Source organism: Microtus oregoni, unplaced genomic scaffold (assembly GCF_018167655.1).
Source record: "Microtus oregoni isolate MIOR12 unplaced genomic scaffold, Mior012 000052F_000, whole genome shotgun sequence".
Lineage (NCBI taxonomy): Eukaryota > Metazoa > Chordata > Mammalia > Rodentia > Cricetidae > Microtus > Microtus oregoni.
The window spans coordinates 343,984-366,425 of NW_024543812.1; the positions used below are offsets into that span (position 1 = coordinate 343,984).

The 22,442-nt window shown below is 39.4% G+C and overlaps 1 pseudogene; it reads right to left on the bottom strand.

Annotated features, from left to right (window-relative positions):
• Nucleotides 1–847: 847 nt before the first annotated feature.
• Nucleotides 848–1,271, bottom strand: LOC121437313 (annotated as a pseudogene).
• Nucleotides 1,272–22,442: the final 21,171 nt, after the last annotated feature.

A 22,442-nucleotide genomic window follows, 5' to 3' on the forward strand; every position in this document is an offset into this window, starting at 1 on the left:
CTCCCATTCCAGGCAGACGCAGGTTAAGATCATTCCTGGTAAGCCAGCTCGTGGGCTACACAGATTATAAGAAATGGGCTAGTCCAGGTGCAAGAGTTAGCCGAGAAAAGGCTAGATATAATGGGCCAAACGGTGTTTAAAAGAATACAGTTTCCGTGTAATTATTTCGGGGCATAAGCTAGAGCTAGCCATGTGGGCAGCTGGGTGCTGGGGACGCAGCCCCGCCGCTCCAATTTCAACACCCACTACTTGTAACTGATTGTCTCATGGCTATTAGAAGTTGGTTCTTAGCATGTAGACTCCTTAAAAGCAAAATTCACCTCATTTGAGTTTTGACCCAGTAGTTCAACAATCAAGAAGTCCACAGTCTTATTGGTGTAACTTATATGTAGTTTCTCAAAGTCGCTTATGCTCAAGAGTAAGAGCAGCGAATATTCCATTTTTACATTTTACTGGAATTTTACATACTCAATTCATAATTTAAAATCTCTAGGTTTTCAGTCCTCCAAACTCTCTGAAGACACAGTGTGCCATGCACTTAAGTCTTCTATTTCCCCCTCTATTTTCTTCATAAACATTTCTCAAGTGTCTGCCTGTCCTAGAAGGGATTTTTTTTCCCAGTGGTGTACTCTTATTCATCTGAAACAAGGGGAAGAGAGAAGAGCTGAAACACAAGCTTCATCGGGTAAGTTTTACATTAGCCATTGGAAGCTGGACAGTATAAGAATGTGGCTTTTGGGGCTCAAAAAGTCTGAGTCTTGGTGTAGAAACAACAACTTGGCTGTCCCCCCGCAGCTTTCCTAGTGAGGGATTTTCAGGGGGATCTGGACTGGTGTGTATGGTTTGCTTACCTATCAGGTGTAAACAAGCTTCCAGGCACTCAGGTCATTTTGGGCTCCCAGTTTGTCTTTAGTCTGTTCCAGTTCCACCTTTCATTTTTAGGAAAAACAAGTTGATCACTGGGCATGCCAATGTTGATCTCAGTTGGGCCACATTCGGTAGCTGGATTGCTTGAGGTACTAGATTTGTGAGGTACACTCTTAGGCCTCCTCCTCCTTGGTTGCTAGCCACACAACAAGAATGTTTCCCCTGTGTACAGACTCCTGCTGTTGCTGTTTTGGTTTTTCTTTGGATTCCTTTAAGCCAGTCACACCATTTGAGAGGACATCATTTTATGATGTTTTCATTTTAGGATTAACTCATCTCATGCCATGACTTTGAGCTTTTTCAATTAGATGGACCTTTTTGGGAAGAAGGTCTTCATTAGTCATCTTGAACTCTTTCCAGTCCAAGACTGCTTGGAGACTAACATAGGTGGAGGATACTCAGCCACTGGTCCTCCCTCTTTCCTGCCACAGAAGCGCTGATGCTGGTCTTTACTTCCAGGTCTCACACCCATACTTAGAGTGACACCATTTTAAGGATGAATTTTTTAAAAATTGTTTGTTTTCTGGAATTGGCTCTCTACCCTTATTAGATTTAAAGATGCTGGGACCGGAGGAAGAACTTGGTGATAAAATGCCATCTTAGTAGATATGAGACTCTTCATTCTGTCTTGTAACACCATCACTAAAAAACAAACATCAAAACCAAACAAAACACCAAAAATCCATTTATAAAAAATGAAGCTAGCTTTGCATGGTGCTGCACACCTGTAATCCTACTACTCAGGAAACTGAGATAGGAAGGATAGAGTTTGGCTAAAGGCCAGCATGGACTACATACATAGTAAGTTCCTGGCTGTACAGGTCTACATAGAGAAATTACATCTCAAAAAGCCAAAAATCAAAAGAAAAGAAATAAGTTAGTTAATTAGATACAAAGACATTTTTGAACATTTTTGGAAATTTGGTGATTATATAGAGGCTAATAAATTGTTCTTAATGTTCACCCATGGATTGGTAAAAGGTAACAAAACTTCAGGGGTTTAGAGTCTTAGCTGGAGTGCCAATAATAACTTAAAGGCTTCTGTGAGCCCTGAAGAAGAGCCTTATTTCCTATACCCACAAGGATGAGAATGTTGACAGTTCAATGCAGAATCTCATCTTTTAACTAGAGAAATTCCAGCATAAATTAGACTCCTGTCCTCATAAATTATCTACTGTTAAAATGTCTGCACTGACTGGAGAAAATCAGATCTTTTAATTTGGAACAGGAACATGTGTGCATATCCCAGTGAAGTTTAGGACACTGAGTCTGCCATCCAAGTACTGACCAGAGGGATCAAATGAGATTAGACAAGGACACTGAGTCTTGAAATTTTCATAAGCCTTTTTTACCTTCTTTTTTTTCTATTTTTGACCAGATGAAGTCACTTCCCTACCCCAAGCATTATTGGTTCCCATGACTTCTCTACTCCAGCCTGGGGAAATTAACCTTGCAGCACAAGAGGAAACTATAATGTCCTCTGAGGAAGATTCTATGCAGGATAATAGTGATTCTCTAGTCCAATGTGTTAATGAAAACAAAGGATGGGGGCTGGAGAGATGGCTCAGCAGTTAAGAGCACTGGCTGTTCTTCCAGAGGACCTGGGTTCAAGTACCAACACCCACATGGCAGCATACAACTGTCTGTAGCTCCAGTTCCAGGGTATTCAACACCCTTACACAGATATACATGCAGGCAAAACACCAATGTACATAAAATAAAAATGAATAAATTATTAAAAAAAATCAAAAGATGTATTGAAAAGCCTTATGGAAATGTGCTATTAGTAAGGAAATATCAAAATATAACTTAAAAAGAGGAACTGTCCTATATTGGTAGACAATGCTTTTCCTAGAAGATATGAGTTATTAAATGAAAATCATGGTGCAAAGCATGGGGTTTCTTCCTGTGAGTTATTGATCAGGGAGGCCCCAAAGGCCTACAAAACAACCCACACTACTGCCATTGCCCTTGGTTACCCACCCTAAGTACATGGTAATATTCTGTAACTAAAGACACCATTTTTTTAGATGTAGCAATAAATACATTTGTTTTTTTTAATCTAAAACTTGTCAATTTATTTTTTTAATTTATTTATTTATTAAGGATTTCTGCCTCCTCCCCGCAACCGCTTCCCATTTCCCTCCCCCTTCCCCGATCAAGTCCCTCTCCCTCATCTGCTCAAAGAGCAATCAGGGTTCCCTGACCTGTGGGAAGCTCAAGGACCGCCCACCTCTATCCAGGTCTCATGAGGTGAGCATCCAAACAGCCTAGGCTCCCCCAAAGCCAGTACGTGCAGTAGGATCAAAAACCCACTGCGAATTCTTTGCTCATGTTCTCCCTCCTTCTGCTCCTCATTGGGACCTTGGGAGCTCAGTCCAGTGCTCCAGTGTGGGTCTCTGTCTCTATCTCCATCCATCACCAGATGAAGGTTCTATGATGATATGCAAGATATTCGTCATTATTGCTCTAGGATAGGGTCATTTCAGGTTCCCTATCCTCAGCTGCCCAAGGAACTAACTGGGGACCTTGGCTTGGGCATCTGGGAGCCACTCTAGGTTCAAGTCTCTTGCCAACCCTAAGGTGGCTCCCTTAACTAAGAATTGTGGTTCCGTGCTCCCCTGTCCAACCTTCCTTTATCCCAATCCTCCTGTTTCCCCAAGGACCCCCCCTTCCCTTCTAACTTTTCTCTCCCCATCTCCTCTTACCCCCATCCCACCCCACCCCCAAGATCCCAATTTTCTCCCTGGCAATTTTGTCTACTTCCCTTAGCCAAGAGGATAACTATATGTTTTTCCTTGGGTTCACCTTCTTACTTAGCTTCTTTAGGTTCACCTATTGTAGACTCCGTGACCCTTATTTATGGCTAGAAACCAATTATGACTGAGTACATCCCATGGTCATCTTTTTGGGTCTGGGATACCTCACTCAGGATAGTGTTTTCTATTTCCATCCATTTGTATGCCAAATTCGAGAAGTCATTGTTTTTTACCGCAGCGTAGTACTCTAATGTGTATATATTCCATACTATCTTCATCCATTCTTCCATTGAAGGGCATCTAGGTTGTTTCCAGGTTCTGGCTATTACAAATAATACTGCTATGAACATAGTTGAACAAATGCTTTTGTCATATGATAGGGCATCTCTTGGGTATATTCCCAAGAGTGGTATTGCTGGGTCCAGGAGTAGGTTGATCCCGAATTTCCTGAGAAACCGAAACACTGACTTCCACAGTGGTGGCACAAGATTGCATTCCCATCAGCAATGGATGAGGGTACCCCTTCCTCCACAGCCTCTCCAGCAAAGGCTATCCTTGGTGTTTTTGACTTTAGCCATTCTGACAGGTGTAAGATGATATCTCAAAGTTGTTTTGATTTGCATTTCCCTGATTGCTAAGGAAGTTGAGCACGACCTTAAGTGTCTTTTGGCCATTTGAACTTCTTCTGTTGAGAATTCTCTGTTCAGTTCAGTGCCCCATTTTTTAATTGGGTTAATTAGCATTTTAAAGTCTAGTTTCCTGAGTTCTCTATATATTTTGGAGATCAGACCTTTGTCTGTTGCGGGGTTGGTGAAGATCTTCTCCCAGTCAGTAGGTTGCGTTTGTGTCTTAGAGACAGTGTCCTTTGCTTTACAGAAGCTTCTCAGTTTTAGTAGGTCCCATTTATTCAATGTTGCCCTTAATGTCTGTGCTTCTGGGGTTATACATAGGAAGCGATCTCCTGTGCCCATCTTTTGTAGGGCATTTCCCACTTTCTCTTCTATCATTTTCAGTGTGTTCGGGCTGATATTGAGGTCTTTAATCCATTTGGACTTGAGTTTTGTGCACGGTGATAGATATGGGTCTATTTTCATTCTTCTACAGGTTGACATCCAGTTGTGCCAGCACCATTTGTTGAAGATGCTTTCTTTCTTCCATTGTATACTTTTAGCTCCTTTATCAAACATGAGGTGTTCATAGGTTTGTGGGTTAAAATCCGGGTCTTCTATACGATTCCATTGGTCGACTTCTCTGTTTTTTATGCCAGTACCACACTGTTTTCATTACTGTAGCTCTGTAATAGAGTTTGAAGTCAGTGACTGAAAAAGCATGGGATAAAACTGGACTCTCTGAACATGGCGAACAATGAGGGCTGATGAGACGCAAAGGACAATGGCATGGGGTTTTGATCCTGCTTAATGTGCTGGCTTTGTGGGAGCATAGCCAGTCTGGATGTTCACCTTCCTAGATATGGACGGAGTGGGGAGGACCTAGGACTTACCACAGGGCAGAAAACCCTGAGGGCAATTTGGACTGGAGAGGGAGGGGGAAAGGAGTGGGGGAGGGGGAGAAGGGTGGGAGGAGGGGAGGAAGGGTGGGAGGAGGGGGAGGGAAATGGGAGGCTGGGAGGAGGTGGAAACTTGTTTGGTTTTTTTTTTTCTCCTTTTCTCAATAAAAAAAAAACCCACTGCTATTGTTCTTGAGTTCTCAGTATTCCTCATTGTCCGCTATGTTCAGCTAGTCTGGATTTATCCCATGCTTTTTCAGACCTAGGCCAGCTGGCCTTGGTGAGTTCCAGATAGAACATCCCCATTGTCTCAGTGTGTGGGTGCATCCCTCGTGGTCCTGAGTTCCTTGCTCTTGCTCTCTCTCCTTCTGCTCCTGATTTGGACCTTGAGATTTCTGTCCGGTGCTCCCATGTGGGTCTCTGTCTCTGTCTCCTTTCATCGCCTGATGAAGGTTAATATTCATGAGGATGCCTATGTGTTTGTCTTTGGATTCACCTTCTTATTTGGCTTCTCTAGGAACATGAATTATAAGCTCAATGTCCTTTATTTATGGCTAGAATCCAAATATGAGTGAGTACATCCCATGTTCCTCTTTTTGGGTCTGGCTTACTTCACTCAGGATAGTGTTTTCTATTTCCATCCATTTGTATGCAAAATTCAAGAAGTCCTTATTTTTTATTGCTGAGTAATACTCTAATATGTATATATTCCATACTTTCTTCATCCATTCTTCCGTTGAAGGGCACCTAGGTTGTTTCCAGGTTCTGGCTATTACAAACAATGCTGCCATGAACATAGTTGAGCATATACTTTTGTTGTATGATAGGGCCTCTCTTGGGTATATTGCCAAGAGTGGTATTGCTGGATCCAGGGGTAGGTTGATTCCGAATTTCCTGAGAAACCGAAACACTGCTTTCCAGAGTGGTTGCACAAGTTTGCATTCCCACCAGTAATGGGTGAGTGTACCCCTTTCTCCAAAACCTCTCCTGCAAAGGCTATCATTGGTGTTTTTGATTTTAGCCATTCTGACAGGTGTAAGATGGTATCTTAAAGTTGTCTTGATTTGCATTTCCCTGATTGCTAAGGAAGTTGAGCATGACCTTAAGTGTCTTTTGGCCATTTGAAGTTCTTCTGTTGAGAATTCTCTGTTCAGCTCAATGCCCCATTTTATAATTGGGTTGATTAGCCTTTTAGGGTCTAGTTTCTTGATTTCTTTATATATTTTGGAGATCAGACCTTTGTCAGTTGCGGGGTTGGTGAAAATCTTCTCCCAGTAAGTGGGTTGCCTTTTTGTCTTAGTGACAGTGTCCTTTGCTTTACAGAAGCTTCTCAGCCTCAGGAGGTCCCATTTATTCAATGATGCCCTTAGTGTCTGTGCTGCTGGGGTTATACGTAGGAAGTGGTCTCCTGTGCCCATGTGCTGTAGAGTACTTCCCACTTTCTCTTCTATCAGGTTCAGTGTGTTCGGACTGATATTGAGGTCTTTAATCCATTTGGACTTGAGTTTTGTGCATGGTGATAGATATGGATCTATTTTCATTCTTCTACAGATTGACATTCAGTTTTGCCAGCACAATTTGTTGAAGATGCTCTCTTTTTTCCATTGTATACTTTTAGCTCCTTTATCGAAAATCAGGTGTTCATAGGTTTGTGGGTTAAGGTCGGGGTCTTTTATTCGATTCCATTGGTCGACTTCTCTGTTTTTATGCCAATACCAAGCTGTTTTCAATACTGTAGCTCTGAAATAGAGTTTGAAGTCAGGGATGGAAATACCTCCAGACAATCCTTTATTGTATAAGATTGTTTTGGCTATCCTGGGTTTTTTGTTTTTCCATATAAAGTTGATTATTGTCTTCTCCAGATCTGTGAAGAATTTTGATGGGATTTTGATGGGGATTGCATTGAATCTATAGATTGCTTTTGGTAGAATTGCCATTTTTACTATGTTGATCCTCCCAATCCAAGAGCAAGGGAGGTCCTTTCATTTTCTGGTGTCTTCTTCAATTTCTTTCTTCAAAGACTTATAGTTCTTGTCAAATAGATCTTTTACTTCCTTGGTCAGAGTTACCCCAAGATATTTTATGCTATTTGTGGCTATCGTGAAAGGTGGTGCTTCTCTGATTTCCCTCTCTGCTTCCTTATCCTTAGTGTATAGGAAGGCAACTGATTTTTTGGAGTTGATCTTGTATCCTGCCACAATACATTTGTTTTTAACTGACTAGGATGCTCTCTATCTGCTGGGTGGCTGTCAAGTGCTACAAGGTCCTATGTAGATTGCTACAGAGAAGAGACACCAGAAGTCTTACCCAGCACTGAACTCTGCATGCTACTACACTAGCGTGCTAAGACACACCTGTATTGTAATCCTGGCCCTAATAAGACAAACCGGCTACTGAGCCGACCAAGGATTATGATCTAGGGATTTTTATAGTAGCCAAGAATTTCACTTTCTTATGCCTCTTTCCACTGCATTACCAGACCCTTCATCTCTCTGTCTGTCACAATTTTTGGTTAAGTCAGTAGCCATGAAGCAATTCCTAAAATTTTTAAATAAATATATCTTTTAAAAAAAAAAAAAAACAAGCAAGATCTTTTCATCGAGCACTTGCTGTCCTGGAACTCACAGAGATCCTCCTGCCTCTACCTCCAGAGTTCTTGGATTCAAGATGTTACCATCGTGCCAGGTACATTTATTCTTTTGTTTGTTCGCTTGCTTTTGTTTTTGGTTTTTTTTTTTTTTTTTGGAGACAAGGTTTCTCTGTGTAGCCCTAGCTGTCCTGGAACTCGCTCTGCAGACCAGGCTGGCCTTGAACTCACATGCCTCTGCCTCCCAAGTGCTGGGACTAAACACATGCACCACCACCACCCCAATAAATATATCTTTGTGCATAAATATAATGTAGAAATCAGAAGAAACAGCTAGAGTCATAGAAAAACAATTACTCTTAGGGACTGGGTTGTGGTGTGACAGAGACTATTGTTATTTGCTGGAAGTTTGGGTATTATTTTGTTTGTATGAGTGATAGCATAAGTAAAATATTTGTCATTCTCTAACTGCCAAGGGAACAGGAGCCCCCAAAAGACCATCAACTCATAGCATGGTGCAACTTCAGACGTAGATGTCCTCTTTGGTTATCTGAACTTGGCCTCTATTGTGGGTGAAGTATGTGACAGTGACCCTTCTAGATGCCAACCTCTGACAATGGAAATTAATGTGTGCAGGTGGCTTTCAACTGGCCAGCTAATTTCTGCAATATAGGAAATGACTGTAATTTCTGTTTCTGCATCTGGCCTCAAAAGAGAAAGTGGCCCCAATTGCCTATTGAATTTATGGAGATGAGATCTCAAGTATCTCAGGATAATTGTTGGATAAAGGAACAGGCTTTGCCAGAATCGCAATTTCAGTACTTCCTTCTCTTACAAGGTACGTTGAAACAATTTTTCTCTTTAATTTTTAAAGTACCATATCTTTCAACATCTCCATTCTCACTGTGACTAGCTTTTCTTTGTTAACACAGTTTAGCTTCAATTCTCGTTTTCCAGCTTACCAAAATAGGTACTACATAGCTAGCTTGCTTCCTGTCGTTTTAGCCGTGGTGTAGGTATGTGTTTATCTGGCTACACCTAGAAACCAAGTTTATCTCCTGTTGTTGATTATTGTGTTTCTCTGCCTCTCTCTCTGCCCCTCGTGTATGTCTTTCATCACGCCCCTAAACGTTTTTTTGTGATTGTTTTGCTTTGCACTCCCACATTTTCCTCTGTATTGTCCATTCATTTAAGAAGTATTCACAGAGCTGCTATAATATGCATTAAAACATGACACTTCCTGAGACACGGGCTCTTAACAGTCTAATTGAGGTGACATACAAATGATGAAGAGAAATAGTAATTAACTACAGTTAATGATGTAATGACGAAATTATTTCTATAGACGATGAATGGTACAGGATTAAAAATTAAGGTAAAATGTGCGCATTGTAGGAAATTTATAAGGTACAGAGAGCATTTAGAAAAGAATATGAAAATTCACTTAGATTGTCTAGGTGGGAATCCTAGTTCTCTCTTGAGCTCTATAGCCTTGGACAAATTACATCACCTCTTTGAGACCCAGTTTCAATAGCTATTAAATAAGGATAATAATCTTGCTTCCCCACCCAAGAGGGTTAATAAGTTTACCACTAAGCCTAGCAGAACACAAGTAGCTCTAGTCACAGTGATGCTCCACCACCAGCTTTTTGGCACATTGCCCTCAATTTTTTGCAAATTATTTTATGATTCATGTGACTTCCTGCTTTTTTTCACAAACACCCCCAGCCATTTTCATAGTTTATACAAGCTTATTTGCATGGATTCTTAACGCCATTGCCTCTTTCTGTCATGGTTTCTCTAATGTCTCCTTTTTCCCTTCCTGCAGTTGCTCTTTTCTCCCATTGTTTTGGAAGTGGTCAGACAGGCAGAAAAAATTAGGGTGCTGTTTACAAAGGTCAGGAAAGTGTGGCAAAGTATGAGGAAAACAAGAAATAGAAGAAATAAGGTTTCATTATTTTCTAGAAAATTTGTTTACATAGGGAGCCTGTTCTAGTATAGACAACAGCAGAACTAGTTTCTGTCACTCTCAGGGTAGCCAACACTTTTCTTCATTTGTACAGATGACTCTATATCATTAGGCTGTGGATCACAGGCAGCAATGACCTTTGTAAACTAGAAAAAGGAGAAAATGACACGATCTAGGTTTATAGAGATAATGGTTCCTATTTTATTAATGACTAGTACAGGACAGACTATTCTTATTTTTTATTTATTTTTCATTCCTTGTTGCCTTGTAGGAAATAATTTCATCTATGTTTAGGACTATCCCTAAGCCTAAGGCAAATTGGTTTAGTGTACTAAACCACATCAGCATTTGATGTCATACATGCTATTATTGTACAAATGAAAAAATTGCCCTCTGGTATGTGTAGCTGGAATCCACCATTGCACCAGTATATTCTCCACAGACAATTAAAATTCACAGCCTTTGGTCTGGACTGAGAAACTTATGTTATATTTAGACTGCAGAAATAATTTCCTGAGATATTATAACAAAGAAATACCTTGCAAAGTATCAGCATGTGTTTATATATTTCCATGTTTTATTTATTTTTCAAGAAAGGGTTTCTTTGTGTAGGCCCGGCTGTCCTGGAACTCACTCTGTAAACCAGGCTGGGCTTGAACTCAGAGATCTGCCTTCCTCTGCCTCCCAAGTGTTGGGATTAAAGGCATGTGCTACTATTGCACAGCTATTTCTAGGTTTTAAAGTTCAGTCTTTCCTCAGAATTTGACAGCGTCAAATAAAATTCCTATATTGTTTTTTTTAGCAGATGAAAAGACCTTATTCATATAGTAGCTTGTTTTTTCAAATAGAGCTATGCAATATTGGAGGGTATTGAAAACTAAATAAATGGTAGAACTGATAATAGCTGAATCTAGGTAATCAGTTACGGTGGTTACTATTCTTTATTTGGTGCAAATTTAAATTTTGAGATAATGAAAAGTTAAAACAGAACATTCCATTTTGTAGATGGTTTCTTTTATTCTTCTTCTATTGATTACTTAAAAAGACGATGTCAATTTGTGTGTGCGTGTGTGTGTGTGTGCCATGTTGGTCACAGTTACCCTTGGAGGCCAGAAGAGGGGTTCAGAGCAACTGAAAACTGGAGCTAGAGTTACAGATAGTTGGGAGATGCTTAACACAGGTGCTGGGAACTGAGCTTAGATCCTCTGGGAAAAGCAGCAAGCACTCCACTCTTAAACTTGAAGTCATCTCTTGAGCCCCCATTTATTTTTATAGATAGGTTTTCATGTCATCCACGCTAGTTTTGAACTCACTCTGTAGCTAACATTGGTCATGACCTCCTGATCCTCCTGACTTCACCTCCTGAGAGTCCCAGAAAAATGCGGCGTACATCCCTGATTTATGACTTGATAAAATACCGATGTTTCACTAAGTATTTTCCTCGCCTAAGAATTTTAATGTGTTAACTGAGAAATCTATAAGATTACATAGAAGTTTGAGCTTTTCTAATCATTTCAGATGTGTTTCAATTTTATTGAAAATCTGTGAAGAGAATTAGCATCATTGTTTTTGTTAAATATGCAAGAAAGGAAATTGTGAAAAAGAAAAAAAAAAGAAAGGAAATTGTGTGGTGAAATGAATTGTCTAGGGATGCATAACTACCTAGTACTAGCAGGTCGAACAGAAATCAGTTTTCTAGATGGTTATGGCAGAACTCTGGTGGACATAAAAACCAGAGAGACTGGCCTGGAGAGATTGGAGAGATGGCTCAGTAGTTAAGAACACTGGCTGCTCTTCCAGAGGTCCTGAGTTCAGTTCCCAGCAACCACATGGTGACTCACAGCCATCTATAGTGGGATCTTATGCCCTCTTCTGGCATAAAGTCATACACACAGAAAAAAATATATATTTATGTTCTTTAAAAAAGAAAAAGTTTACTAACCTGTAAACAAAAAAAAATAAGCAAAGGATAAAATAGTTCAAAATAAGGAGATAAGGGGTGAGTAGTCTTCCTGTTATTACTGTGGTACTTTGTTGTTTGATGGCCAATACTTTTTAATGTATAAAAATGTAAGATTATGAGGTTCTTTTGAGTGTGATACCTTTTTTATTTAGTTTGCCTCATATTGCTGCACTTAATTTTGTCTCTTCAAATTTACTATCTCTGAGCAAATTATCTGACATGTCCTGGCTTCAGTTTCCTTACATGCATGAGGTCGTTTGTGCAATAATATCTACCTAACTGGAATTTTGACAGATTTAATTATACACAGGCACACACACACACACACACACACACACACACACAAACCTTCATGCACATGGGAAATACCTGATACCCAGTGCCTAGAATACATGAAAATATGACACTGCTAGGTGTAGTAATATGCTTCCTTCATCTCAGCACTCAGGAGGCAGAGGCACGTGGATAATTGTGGTTTCTAGGCCAGCCTAGTAGTCTACAGAATGAGTTTTAGGCCAGCCAGGATGCTGTCTCAAAGCAGGGGGGCGGTGGTGGAGACATGGCTTGGTGTTTAAGAGCTCTTGCTGCTCTTGCAGAAGGACCCAAGTTTGCTTTCCAGCACTGCCATGGCTGTTAATAATTAGCTAACTCCAGTTCCAATTCCAGGTGATTCGGTGCCCTCTTCTGATGTCCAGGGGCACCACACACACACATAATGCATAGATATACATGCAGTCAAAACATTGATATACATAATATAAAAGTAAATAAAGCTTTTAAAGCATGTGCTATTGAGGAGGTGGAGTGCCTAAAAGAGTCATGAGACAGTAAAAATCATTTGAAGCACTGTCTGGCAGAGTCACCTCCAAATTCTCTCTCTTGTCTATTTTTATTGTAAATTATATAAGAGTATCTGTTTTAATAACATAGGCATGATCCTGTTAATTCCTGTGATTTCTCAACATTCTCTAATTTTCTGCCTATCCCAAAGCAGAGCATTTCGATCTTTCTGGCAAAGTTGAAAGTTCTTTAACTTCCTGAAGAATATAAATGACATTGCTATGTGAAAGAGAGGCTGACCACAAATGAACAATTCAGTTAGATAGGGGAGAGCAAGTTAATAGCTAGAAATATTTAAAAGCATATCCTGATATGCTATGTTTCCATAAAATAATCCCAACTGGATAAAAATGTAAAAAAATTGAATTTAATTAAAAACATAAACTTACAAGTATTTGCTGCACCTCTGGGCAGTTAAAAACAGTAAAAGAGGGGAAGGGGATTTGATTCAGTTTCAGAGTTCATGCCTAGCTTGTGTCAGGCCACGAGTTTAGCCACAGTACTGAGAAAGGATAATAGAAGGAAAATAGTAATAAAAGAAACTTAAATGCCTGACTATATAAAACAAAATGCTTCTATATGTTAAATATAATGCATGATAAAAAATAAACTTGGAAAATACTTTCTTAAATATGAGAGATAATAGTGCCTTTAATAGCTAAAAGACACAAAATAATGAGAAAACACAAAGACTCTAAATGGGAAAATGAGAGTAGGAGAATAAATTACAAAAGAGGAACTATGAATGGCTAATAAACATATGAATAAGTGTTCACCTGCACTAGTAATCAAAAATGGTAATGGAGACAAGAGCCTAATTTTCACCTATTAATTAGCAAAGATGAAAAAGGACAATACTCGCTTAGCCAGGGTGCCACAAGAAGGCCATTTATGTACTGATAATAGGAGAGCAAACCAATGCGGTCTTCTGGGAAAACAGTTCAGCAATATGCTTTACTAGCTAAAATATGATATTATCCTCTGACCCAGAGTATTCTACTTTTACTAAGATTCATTCCCCAGGAAATATGTCGACTGCTAGAAAACATTTATGCAAAGATGATGCTCATTTATGATAACCAAATTGTTAAATAACATAAATGCTCAAAAATAGGGAAGTTAGCGAATAAATTTATAAAATGACTTAGAAAAAAAATCTTTTTATATAGTGTTTAGGAATATAAATATGATATGTTACTGGGTAAAAAGAATATCTTAAGGAGGCAAATTGCATGTATCTATCATCATTTTTCTTTGTTTTGCAAATGTTTGGCAATGACTATATATTTTTCTTACTTTTAAAAAAGTGGACACTTAGAATGGACCATGAAAACTGTTACAGACTAAACATATGCCCGGTTATCATTAATCACAATTATTATTAGTGTGTTTAATGCCCAGCAGATGGAGCTCCTTCCCTTAACATTTGGCTTGGACTTTGGAAATTTAAAAACTATGAACAAATTTTCATTTTTTTCTTTATTTCATTGGAAGGAAACCCTTTCTGTCCCCTTAAAGGTGGTCTAAAGCAAAATTTCTTTAAAAGGAGGATGTTTCAAATTTGTCGAGATCTTTTTGAAATTCTTCTGAGATGACTGGAGATATCTGGGGTGTTTCAAAAAGCAGGACTATGCTGTGAGGTTGGGAAGCTAAGGAATTCCAGAGATTGATTGTGTTAGGCCACACAGAGAGTCAGGGCAGAGCCAGGAAAAACAAGATGCGGGCCAGTTCACTGGGCTTCATTTGCTGAGGAAGGGGAGAATAGGAAATTGTATTTTGATACATAGATGCACAAGTTTAGTATTTCAGCATGATTTCAGAATTAATGGTTTTGTTGGTCCTTACTATAGAATTAGGATAATGGTTATAAACACTGACTTTGAAGTTATTTGTGGAGCTATTCAAAGCCTAATCGCACAACTCCCTAGCCACATTGCTTTAGGCTAGTCAGTTGACCTCTGTTTTCATTTTCTCATTTATAAAACAAAAATTGTGAAAAACATATTCATAGAGTTGTTGTGAGAGTCCGGTTAGATAATAATACTTATAAAAGTGTTTGGCACAGTGACTAATATGCTTTTTTTGTTGCTTTTTTGTTTATTTTGTTTTGTTTTGGTTTTTCAACACAGGGTTTCTCTGGATAGCCCTGGCTGTCCTGGAACTCACTCTGTAGACCAGGCTACCCTTGAACTCAGAGATCTGCCTGCCTCCCAAGTGCTGGGATTAAAGACATGTGCCACCATGTCTGACACTGATAGGTGTTAAACAAGAAGCGCTTGTCATGGTTATCCTTTATTTATTTATTAAACACATGTTTTTACTAAAAAACATCGGGGAGTGCAGTCTGTACTAATGTACTGTCTGGAAAGCAAATTCCTGCCACGTTATCATGTGGGGGAGGAACAACACTATTTATAAACACATCAGCATCAGAAAGCTTGGGACTAGAATTTCTGGGTATCTGTCTGGCTTTCATTAATTGGTTGGTTATGTTTTGAGACAGTATGTAGCCCAGGCTGACTCTAAATTCATGATTCTTCTGTCACAGCCTCTGAAACGCTGGGATTATGGGTATGTTGCCACCATACATAGCATGGCTCTGAATTATTTTAGCACGTCAGACAAAATTTTAGTCTTCATTTTCCTCTGAGTAAACAAGAGACTTGGATGAGATAATCTTTAAAACACCAATCTCAGAAGCGTTCTACGACTGTATTTCAAAGAACACCACTGAATGAAATCAAATCAAAGTTATTATCTTTCAAATATATTCACATTATGCAGTCTCTTCTTGGGAGGTATGAAATTCTCATAATTAGGTAAAGGTCCAAGTGCAAACAGAATGATTACAGCGTAGACTGGATAAGACATCCATCTTTGTGAGGCTGGGGAAGAGAAAAATCAGTTTTTAAAAATATATATTGAAATACTGCCTTTAAAATGATCTTTTAGTTTAATCTGGTTAGTTTGATTGTATGATTTTATTTCTTTACAATTTTCATTGGATATCAACATTTTTTTGCTGTTTTCCAATTATAAAATGCTTTTCATTATTAGTGTATTAGTGTGTGTGTGTGTGTGTGTGTGTGTGTGTGCATATGTGTGGTGTATGCATAAGTACATAAAGTGTAATTATACCCATGATTGCAGTTGCTTTCATTCTATTTTATTTATTTAATTTTTGGTCAGTGATTTTTTTTTCTGAAAAAGAACAGAAAGATATCATTTTAAGTTTTTTGGAATATATACCTTCTATAGCATAGTTTTCTCAGGTCGGTGACAATGATGTAAACACATTCTTAGATCTCAGGTTGTGCAAAATACAGACTTAGGATTAGTTTTGGTCTGTGGTCCAATTCATTAACCTTCATGTTAAATCACATTTTCAGCCTCCTGTTCAGTGGTTTGTTTTCATGGACTGTCCCTTGTTCATGCCAGTCCTCACACAGAGCCCAGGTCCTTTCTAATCTCCATCTACTTTTTGTCAACTGATTTTGTACATTCTCTGTTTCCCATCAAGTGATCCTATGGTGTACAGTGCAGATCTAGTACAAGGCTTCATCTAAATCGAAATGATGCTTGACGGCCTTGTCCGAGAGATGTACTGCTCTGAGGACAACATGTCTATCCCATGAACCTACTATTCAGCTTTCAGCCCAGCTCCTTCACTAAGGCAACAGCAGCAACTTCATAACCACTGAACTTTTAATTATTCAGCAAAAATTTATTGAGTACCAGTTATAAGTTTGCCATTGTTCTTAAATGCAGAATTTTCATCCTACAGTGAAAGAGAAATTATGGATAGATTCTTGTGTGAAAATGCTGAAATTTCTTGTAATATTGTAACACAGAAGAAAGCTCTTAATCTAGCTGTAGACATCAGGAAAAGTGATTCCCAGAAGTGACACTTAGGTCTTGCTTCTGGCAAGAAAACAATAATCAAACCCTATACTGGAGCTGATTCGAGAAGGAACCCTTAGTTAGTAAATAATCCTTGGGCTCTGCTTAACCCCTACCTCAGGCTCAACTTTTCCTCTTGGAGCTGTTTCCACTCCTAAGCCTAGGTCCCTAGAAACATCACCTGAACACACCCTAGCCATGTTCCCATATGTAGAACACTCATTATAACTTAATCTCAAAGATCTACCTTTTCCAGGCAAAACATTGTTCCTGAATTGATCTGGATAGATTAGCCAGTTAGTAAGAATGGTGATTACCAACTTTATTGACTTTTAGTTACTAGTATTGATACCACCAATTGCTCTTTTTAGATATTAGACATTTTCCTTCCTTAGTAGGCTAGGTTGGTTATGAAAAATAATCCAGGTTTAAATGGGTATTTTCTTCACTCAAATTTTAAGTACAAATGATGAACCCATAAGAAAATTGGTCAGAAAATGTCCTCTTACTCTTCATGAACTGCAAAATGAAAGAATCACCTCCTTTTGTGGCACCCCCCCCCCATGCAGTGGCTTCTTGGGAGGTATGGTAGCATATTCATATGCTAATTTTGTAGGACCCTCAGTCTTTTCACAGAGGCCCTACACAATGAGGTGGGGGTCCTGCATATTTCAGAAGAGCAGCATATGTTCCTTAAGGTGCACATGCAGTAAAACTGCAAGAGAAATACAGTGGCTTCTGCTTTACCCCTTTGTTGAGAGTTTACAACAAATATTTCAAAATGGATGACATTTTCTTTTTTAGTACAGAGATTGCATTTGATAATTAAGTATGAGAGGCTTATGTCTTCTAAACTATTTTCTTTTCTTTTTTGTAACTGGATGAAATAAGAGAACAGAAAATTTCAATTCCTGGAAAGTACAAGCTGTACCTCTCCTGAAGCCATTTAACTGTTCTTTTGAGAATGAATTCCCCTCTGAAGACATTCTGAAATGGCAGGGAAGTGGACAGCATATATAGCTTAATATCTGAAATTTCTCTCTTGCCATTCTTAAACCTAATGCATCCCATTACAAGAGTGCTTAATGTTTAGGTTATAATTTCTGATATGCACATGATTCATTAGTCAAGTATTTGATAATCATATTTCAAAAAACTTCTGATAGACATTAATTGCTTCTTCTGGAATTTTCTGCTGCTAGTGCTCAGTAATGACAAACACTGCATATTAACTTCACATGTATTAGAAATAATGATTAAAATAAAACATACTTGATGTAATGGCCATTAGTTCAGAACAGTTGAACAATGCATCATAGCTTAAGATAAATAATAATGTCCTATTTTTTTTACCAGACAGATATTCCCTCTTATTGTATAAATAAGTTACAACATTGAAATATAAAACATAAAAGAATTAAAATATACAATATCACTAAACTTGATTAGCAAATCTGAACAACTAATATCTAAAAAAGAACCAGTATTTACAATGAACTATATGCTTTTTTCAAGTCATGGTTTCTACAAAATCAATTTTGAAGAATGTTTTACATAAGAATTTTTTTAAAAATTGAAGGAGAAGCCCATAACATAGGTAAGATATATGTGGATCATGAAATACTATCATATCAAACCACAATTTGATAAATGTTTTTAATAAAAATGTTCAGTTGTTAGCCATGGTTATCCTTGGGCAAAGTGTTGGTGACTGAGGGACAGGAGTGGAGAGGAAGAGAGACCAGCACTTTTTCGTTTGCTTCTCACTATGTTTCCTTTTGCACTGTGTACAATAAGCCAGTTATGGTAGCATGTACATGAGCGTAATCATGTACATGAGCATGTACATGAGCGTAATTATGGCACGCGGGAGCCAGGTATGGTAGCATGTACATGCAAATCATGGCACTTGGGAGGCTGAAAGTTCAAGTACATCTTGGGCTACAAAGTGAAAACCTGACTTTTGGATATTACTCAAAGACAGAGTGCTTGACCAACATGTGTAGTAAGGCCCTGGGTTCCATCACACACACACACACACACACACACACACACACACACACACACACACACACACACTCAGTGGGAGTTCGGGGAGTGGGAGAGAGACAGAGAACTGGGAAGAATGTACTTTCCTTATAAACATTAACTTGTAACTATGTAAGACAATATTAGAGATTAGCATAATGGGTTTTTGACCTCCTTCCCCCCAGCATTCCTGCTCAAGAGGCTGTAACCATTTCAAAACAGTCTCACGAGCTTGAATTCTGTGGTGCTGGGGAGAGAAGCCAGGACTTCATGAACACCTTCTCTACCCAGCACCACAGAACAACATCAGCAATAACAAAAAGCCACTAGCACAACAATTACACACACACACACACACACACACACACACACACACACACACACACAACGAAAAGTCCTGACAAAAAGGTCAAATGAATTCCTTCTTTTCCTCTTTTGTTTTTCCTAACACAAAGTGTTCTGGCTCTCAACTAATGATCAAGCATTCTTCCAGCTGTCCAGGACTGAGTTATTACAAAACCTTAGAAATTATCTTTTTTTTTTTTTATTTTTCTTCTCACAAAACTTTGAAAATCATTTAGTTCACAAGTGACCTAGTTTTAACCGTCCAAGACCTCATTGCTTTCTTAATGGTACCTTCCCTTTGTCTAACAACTCTAAGTGGCATATTTTTTACATTGAATCCAAAAACAGCATTGTTGTGGTTTGCAGTTAGGTAGGCCTCATTGTACTCCCACCTTTTCTCTTCTTGCTTCCCCAAACTTCATTTTTAATTAGTAACAGTGCTGAAATGAGAACACAGATGTTTAGAGGTTCTCTACTAATAACATTTTCTTCTAGACAAGGTGGCTCTCTTAGATTCTGTTGAACTCCCTGACCTTGTCCAATGGACTGACCATGCTAGGAACTTCATTTTGAGGACAAAAATTGCAAGAGCACTTTCTAGATGTGATGATCAGTCTTGGTTGTCAACTTGATTGGCTGGAAAAGCACCCAAGAGATGGATCAGTAAAAACACAGCTCTGAATTTGTCTTTGTTGGTGTTTCCAGAGAGAATGAACTAAGGAAGGCTCATCCTGAGTAAGGAGAGCGCCATCCCATGCAGTCCTAGATGGAACACATGGGGGAAGAAGAGAAAGCCATCAAGCATAAGCGCTCTCTACTTCCTGACTGCTATGGCGTAAATAGCCTCTACAACAAGGTCCTGTTGCTATGATGCTTCCTCCTGTGGGGGAGGGGGCGGGCAGAATTAGCAAGTTATCCCAGGCCTATAAACAGAAACCATGGCCAAGTGATATAAAGCAATAACAATCATAATAAAATGTAAGCGTCAGAGGAGAAGGCCATTGTCCTTCTAAAGCTTCAGTCATTGTGGTGACCTGCACAAGACCTGCATAGCATTGGACCCCTCAACATTGCATCATGGAGGGGAGAAGGGGATCGTGAGGCCCACCCCTCCCTGAGTATTTAGTAGCAGTTAATGGACTGTTGGGAAGGGAAGGTGAGTGAGAGAAAGTTTCTCTAGTCTACTTTTTGTTGTTGTGATTGAAAAAAAACTGAACAAAAGGTACTTGGAAAGGAAATGATTTATTTCAGCTTACACATCCAGACCCCAGTCTACCGTTGAGAAAAGGAAGGGAAGGAACCAGTGGCAGGGATCATGGAGGAATGTTGCTTACTGGCTCTCTGGCTCTGGATCATGTTCAGTTAGCTTTCTTATACAATCCAAGAGTACCTGCCCAGGGATGGTATCCCCCTACCAGTGGGTAGGACCTTTCTGAATCTATCGATTCATAAGTACGGTAATTCCCCCACAGACATGACCACAGATCAATCTGATCTGTGCTGTCCCTTGACTGGGAATCCTTCCCAGGTTGTGTCAAGGTGATACTAAAAACTAACCAGGGCAGTGGGTAGCTACTGGTCACTTGCCCATGCCCCTGTAAGCAACCCTAATTAATCTCACTGTACACATGTACCCACTGACATGAAAGCAGAGGAAGGGGACTAGTTGTGAAGATGAAACAGATTAGCAGAACTGGGAGGGGGATAAGAGAAGGTAATGGGGGGGTCAATATGATCAAAATGCATTCCAGAAATGTATGAAACACTCTAATGAAACCCATTATGATGCATAGTTAGTATGTGTTAATAAATAATTGTACTTGTTTACCATTATTCTCTCAGGTATTTTGCTCATAGCCATGAAAAGCCAACTAACTAACTGAGCAATACCTGGTATGCCTGCTTTAGTTTGATTTCTAGTGCTGTGATAAAGCACTGACAAAAACCAATTTGGGAAAGAAAGGATGAATTTGGCTTACATTTTCCAGGCACACTCCATCATCCAGGGAAGTCAGGGGTAGGAACTCAATCAGGAGGTAGGAACTGATCATGGAGGAACAATGGGTTTTTCATCTTTCTTTCTTTCTTTCTTTCTTTCTTTCTTTCTTTCTTTCTTTCTTTCTTTCTTTCTTTCTTTCTTTTCTCTTTCTTCTTTCCTTCCTTCCTTCTTTCTTTCATTCTTTCCTTCTTTTCTTTCTTTCTCTGTTTTTAATATATAGCCCATACCCACCGCCCAGGTGGCACTACCCACAGCAGGCTGGATCCTCCCACTTCAGTTAAGACAGCATCTTACAGATTTGCCTATTGGGCAATCTGCCAGGGGTAAGTCCTTAATTGAAGTTTGCTCTTCCCAAGTGATTCTTGTTTGTGTCAAGTTGAGAAAAACTGGATAACAGTACATCCTACCAGACTCCTGCAATCCTAGCATTTCCTGTGGTGCTAAGGAGAAGAATTTGTTGAAAGCCATTCTCAGTTCAATAGGTGTACTTGTCCAACATGCTTTCCCCAAGGAGTCTCACTCAGCATGGAATCCAGACCCCAAACAAGTGTCCTTTTATTCTGGTTAGCTTTTTGTACAGTCTTAAGTATTGCAGCAAAGTAATTGGCATTGTCCAGATTGCCCTATCTGCTTTCTCACTTTGCCATTTAATTTTCCATGGGGGGGGCAGAGAATAGCTGATCTTAAGATAACATGTTTAAATGTGCAATGTCATAAATAGGTGTCACCCTCACTCAGTGTCTGGGCAACATATGTGAAGGTCAAATGTGAGGTAAGTCCTGTTGGTCAGTGCCACCACCTTTTAGTGCCACTGACTCTGGTACATGTCTTATGTTACACCAGGAGGGGGCGGCAGAGAGCTAGCCTTCTGATGAGTCTTGTGAACTGGATGACGGGGAGGACATTGGAGACTCTTGAAGGAAGTCGAAAAGAGAAGCCCTGACATGAGGGCTGCCATGTCAGGAGCAGATAAACAGACAGGAGGTACTTTTGTGGAGGCAAATTTACCAGCGACTGCAGTCAGGTCATCCAGTTTAATGAAGAAACTACTGAGCTAGCTTTGGAGTCAAACAAACCTTGGCATGAAACCAGTCTCTGGCTTGGGCAGGTTGAGATGCCTGTCAGTCTCACTATCCTCTGTACAAAGAAGGGGGCAATAATGAACTTACCTTCTATATTTGTTATAGAGTACTTCTGGCATATGCTGAACAAGTGAAACTAGTTAAAAATAACTAGACTGTTGGTTAATTGTTTTGTCAACTTGACACAAACTAGAGTCACTTGGGAAGAGGTAATATCAGTTGTGGAACTGCTTCCATGAGATTGATCTGTGGGCAGCTCCGTGGAACCTGCTCTTGACTGATATCGAAGGGCTCGGCTTACCTTGGGCAGTGCTACTCCTGGGCAGATGAGCCTGGGCTGTATAAGAAAGCAAGCTGAGCAATCTATCAGCGCTGTTCCTCCATTGTCTGTATTATAGTTCCTGCTGCCGGGTTCTTGCCCTGACTTCCCTCAGTGATAGACCACAAAATGTAAGGTGAAATGAACCCCTTTCTCCAAATTATTTCTGGTCATGGTGTCTATCAAAACAACAGAGAGCAAACTCCAGCAACTGCTT